We start from the raw sequence: 5,428 nt of genomic DNA, 5'->3' as shown, positions 1-5,428 counted from the left end.
AATATTTAGATCTATTTTCACGACGTTTAAGTTGGATTCACAACGGATATGGGGTAGGAATGTATTTGGAACGTTCTTCAATGAGTAGATCTCTTGGTAAGTATTGAACCTTCTTTCCATTTGTATCTTGTGGTTTAAGAAAAGTGAAAACCCTCTATCGACTAAGGCTAAAAGGGTTTTGGTGTTATTTGGTTTGTTGGTGCTAGTGAGGATTAAAGGCTACCGATCGAGGAGTGTGTGAAAAGCTTGGATCATCGGAGTGACTAAATCTAGTCATCAACTTCGGCAAAGGTATGAACCCAAGGGCCATTGTGGATGGTGGCCGAATGTGTAAGTGATGATAATAGGTAGTTTTCGATTTGGTTTAATAATAACATGGTCTAATCTATAAGTGGTTGATTATAGGAAAAATCGCATAGGAGATCTCGTCGAGGAATATCACAAATCAGGTGTGTAACGAACCCTTTCATAGCTTAAAGCGATAAAATGCTAAAAGTAAAATGCCAAATTCGGCATTTCGAGGACTTCATGAGCAATAACGCTCACTATTTAGTTAGAATCGATGAGACGGTGATCGAGAATGATGGAAATGGTAAGAATGTGATTTTTGGCGTTCTTGGTAAGTTGGGCCTCGAGGGGCCGAAGTGGGGCCCATTGGGCTTTCGGGCCTATTTGGGTAAAAATTGGTAGAAAACGAAAATCTGTTATATGGCATGATAAGATTGTTAAAACCGTTATGGAATATAGGCTAAATGGGCCTAGATGACGAAATTGGCTAAGTAGGGCCCATTAGGGGTTTTAGGCCCAATAACTCGATTTCGCTAAAAATGGGCCAGAATCACGGTTTGCACCCATGGATTGTTAGTAATCGTTAATGAACATGGAAACCCTAATTTTTGGTAAAATTACGAGATTACCTGTAACACCCCAAACCCGAGACCATCGCCGGTGTCGGACCCGAGGGGTTAACAAGCCAAGTTCACATGTTTTTGCCCACCAATTTGACATTTCCAGTCAGGCTGGAAAACTGCGTCACTGTCGCCTTAAAAATCATATCTCGAGTTTCAAAACTCGGAAACTGGTTTTGTAAATTTTCCCTGAATTTAGACTCATATATCCATCCATGGATTTATTTCTAGGATTTTTGGTCGGGCCAATTGGTACAGTTTATTAGTTAAAGTTACCCAAGTTACAGGGATCGACTGCTCTGACCTTCGCGCGGTATAACTTGAATATATCTCTGTATAGGGATTTAATGCTGGTGTCGTTTGTTTCTAATGAAACTAGACTCAAAATGGAATCCGTACATATAAGGTATGTCTCCTAATTCTTTTTGGATAATTTATAGTGAATTTTTAAAGTTGCGACGGGGAACCCAGAAACCATTCTGGCCCTGTCTCACAATAGCTTTAATAACTCTTAACCTGTAACTCTTATGACCATTTCGTTTCTTCCATATGAAAATAGACTCATCAAGGTTCATTTACATAGCTTATTCACTATTTGATTCCATTCCTATGAATTTTAGTGATTTTTCACATTCACGCCACTGCAGCTGGCAGCATCTGTTTTTAAGGTAGGACTTACCTATTTGGTAGTCTCCATGATTCAACTAATCTTGCCATACATAGGTTCATATATGATCATTTTAACCATGCCAATGGCTGATCATATGACCAACAATCCCATTTCCAAACCATAGCCACATCATGACACCAAATATATACATACAACCCACAATAAGTCTAAGTTCATGCTCCCCTTTTCGAGCCATTTTCGCATGGCCATACATACTTACATTACAACGTATTTAACAAACAAGAGGTAGTCCTATACATGCCATCTCAAGTTCAATCAAAAAAATTTATACCAAAATGGAGGCTTGATAGTGTGGATGACTTCGACTTCAACGATCCCAAATCCGATTGCTTCGAGCGAAATCTAGAAAACTAAGAGCCAAAGCAACGGGTAAGCATTTTATGCTTAGTAAGTCTCAAGGAATATAATTAACTCTAATTACAGCAATACATTCACATAGCCAAATGCATCATTTCATTAATACACATTCTTACTTCATACTTCATCATTATATAAGTTCGCAAAGCATCAATCAATTCAATAACTGCAATTTATTAGTCGATTGAGCGAATGTTGCTCAAACACGCCGACTTTCCAATGCACATATAACGTACCTTATCCTTTGGGCTTTCGAGTGTACTAATTGAGTTCGTTTCAGCAACCAACACTCACCTCCAGCCCAAGATTCTTCGAATATAACCGGATATAATCACGTGCACAAATGCCTTGGTCTTAGCCCGGATAGAATAACTCATACGAATGCCTTGGGCCTTAGCCCGACATAGCCACTAGCACAATTGCCTTGGTCTTAACCGGATATAATTTCCAGCATAATTGTCTTCGGCTTAGCCCGATATCATTCAATTTCTCGTGCACACATACATCAATAATCATTGGTCATACATATTTCATTTTCGTTACTAAGGCTCAAACACAATTATAATCATTAGCATATTCACCTTCGGGACTTAGCCCGGGCAGAATTCAAATAGTCATACACACAAAATCAATAATCATACACAACCATATTTCATCTCACATAATTCAAGCAAGGTCACTTCTTGAGGACTTACCTCGGATGTTGTCGAACGGCTTTTTCGGCTATTCGATCACCTTTTCCTTCCCCTTGTCCAATTGTGGCCCTCTTAGCTCTTGAGCTAATTCAAACAAATTCAATTTATTAAAACCTCATTGTGCTTGCTTATGGCGAATATGACAAGGATTTTAAATGGTCATATGGCCACTCTTTAGTTTGAATACACAATGGTCATGCACATTTTATACTACATCAAGCAATTCAATACAATTTATTTGAGCATCAAGGAAATGCTAAGGCCTTCATTAGGCTACCCAAGGCGAATATTCATGTACATGTTGAGGTCAATTTTGCATTTAATACCTCACAAAAACAGCATGCAATTTACTAATTAATGCTTTGCACATTGTGGCCCAAAACTTATAATATAGCATCAAGCACCTACATGTGTGCTAGGCGAATTGTGCTTGAAATTTCACAAGCATTCTTCCACATCTTCTTCTTTAAACCAATATATTCATCACTTAGTTCATAACCAAAACATAATGCGAAATCATAAATATGCATATATGAGCATGGCGAATTTTCAAGGTGTCCATAGCCATCCAAAACACAAATTTTAACTAACATGCAAGAAGCATGAATCATGCTCAAGAATGCATCATGGCGAATATGACAATCATGCTCCTTTTCAACTTCAATCATGATAAAACAAAGAGAAAACTCAAAATCTTACTCATGAGTAGAAAATCCATCATTGCATGCATCATCATCAAGCTTCACACTTAGCATGCAATGGCTTTATCACCATAACAACTTTGCCCAAATACCATTTCCATGGCATAACAAAGATTTGAGCCATGGCTAACATGCACATCAAGTTAGTAACCAAGTCATGCATGAAACTCCTAACACAACCTCATACATACCTTAGTCTTGATGTAAACTTAGCCAAATCTCCTTCTAGGTCTCTTCCAACCCAAGCATGAAGCAAAAATCCTCCCCTTTTTCCTTAGTAATTTCGCCAAGAAGATGAGAAAGGATGAACAAATTTTTTCTTTTCTTTCCTTAGTACATTCGCCAAGCCTATGGAGAAGGATGAACATTTTTTTTTTTTTTCTTTTCATATTCTTATTTTATTATTTCAAACATGCACCACTAGCAAAACATGTTTAAGACATGTTTTCTTTTGCCCATATTCATCACCATGGCCGCCACTATAGTCAATTTTGGGGGATTTGACATGCAAGGACAACATTTCTAGTGTGCATCAATAGGCCACTTACACATTTGCCTATCTCAAATTTTAAATTTTCTCACACAAGTCCTTTCTAGTGAAATTCACCTTTATAACACTAAATCAATCATCAAAAAATGTCATACATGAATACTCACATATTATAGGCATCAAAATAAATTTTAAATTATTGCTATGCCTCGGTTTTGTGGTCCCGAAACCACATTCCGGCTAGGGTCTATTTTGGGCTGTCACATTACCCTTATAATATGAAAATGACCGTTTTGCCTCTAGGTAAAAATGACCATTATACCCTTAGGGTTTATGTATGATTTTAATACATGGGATTTTGATAAATATGGTATGTATGATATGCACATGAAATGTATGATATGCACATGATATGTATGATATGCACATGAGGTAATCATAAATGCATTGGGTTGGGTTTTTATATGGATGGAGGAAGTGAAAAAGGGCTTATGCCCTGATTATCAAAAGGGCTTATGCCCTGCTTATCAAAAGGGCTTATGCCCTGCTTATAAAAGGGCTTATGCCCCGATTATTGAAAGGGCTTTTGCCCGATTATTAAAAGAGGCTAGGCCTCGGTTATATGATAAAGCACTATCTTGCCGGTGGAGAGTTTGGCGAGGTGGGTCGAGTTAATCCCCACATGGTGTGTTGGTTGGTACGGTGGAGAGTAGCGGATGGTGGGTTGAGTAGTCTCCCCAAATGGGTTGCATTCTTTCATTGAAATTATATGTGACATTGAAATGGGCCTAAGGGCCATACCGTTTACAGTAAAGGCTTCGGCCCAGTAATATGAAATATGAAAAGGCTTCGGCCCAGTATTATGAAATATGAAATATGAAAAGGGCTACTGACCAAATGCATGATTGAGATTGGATTTGGGCTTAAACCCAACAGCCGTTATTGTTTTGGGCTCTGAAAGGGGCTTGTTGCACACTGAGTTTCCAAACTCACCCCCCTTTCCTTAACCTTGCAGGTGAGCCTTGATGTGGGGACTTGGGCCGGAGGGGATTCAGAGTGGCCACGGTGATCGCTTTTGGACCTTTAAATAAGCATTGGTTTTCATTTAATTTCCTTTAATTATTATTTATTTTTGGGTTGTAATAAGGCCATTTTTAACTTTTCTTTTATTTCTTCTCGAGATTATTTTATTCTTAATAACTTTAAAATTGGTTGATAATTATTCAATTGGGCTAGACTTAAGACGTGTTTTCAAAACGATAATTGTTTTTAAAATATCTCAACGCCACGATTAATTGATTTATCAAAGACGTTCACTTAAACAAATTTAAACTCGATATAACAAAGTGTGGCTATGGTTGTGGCCATGTCTAGGATTGGATCCAATCAAAGAGCTTGGTACTTAAGCAGCCTTCATGGCTCACCTCCTCTATCTCGGATACCTACCTGGTGCCTAGCTTACATACACTTTGTTAACTCAACAAAATATATGGTTTTTAAAACACTAAAACAGAACGTGGGTTTTCAACTCCAATGTGGCACGTCAGATTCGGCCATAACGTCTGGGCCGGGTTTGGGGTGTTACA

The 5,428-nt window shown here is 38.2% G+C and overlaps 1 long non-coding RNA gene across 1 annotated transcript; it reads left to right on the top strand.

The window, feature by feature from the left end:
• Window positions 1-413: 413 nt before the first annotated feature.
• LOC128284014 (uncharacterized) lies at window positions 414-5,050 on the top strand. Its single transcript, XR_008274299.1, has 2 exons — window positions 414-449; window positions 4,858-5,050. It is a non-coding gene; the product is annotated as an uncharacterized LOC128284014 (long non-coding RNA).
• Window positions 5,051-5,428: the final 378 nt, after the last annotated feature.

Source organism: Gossypium arboreum, chromosome 11 (genome assembly GCF_025698485.1).
Source record: "Gossypium arboreum isolate Shixiya-1 chromosome 11, ASM2569848v2, whole genome shotgun sequence".
NCBI classification, from domain to species: domain Eukaryota; kingdom Viridiplantae; phylum Streptophyta; class Magnoliopsida; order Malvales; family Malvaceae; genus Gossypium; species Gossypium arboreum.
The sequence above is the reverse complement of the archived record's forward strand: the minus strand, read 5'-3'. Positions and strand labels throughout refer to the sequence as shown.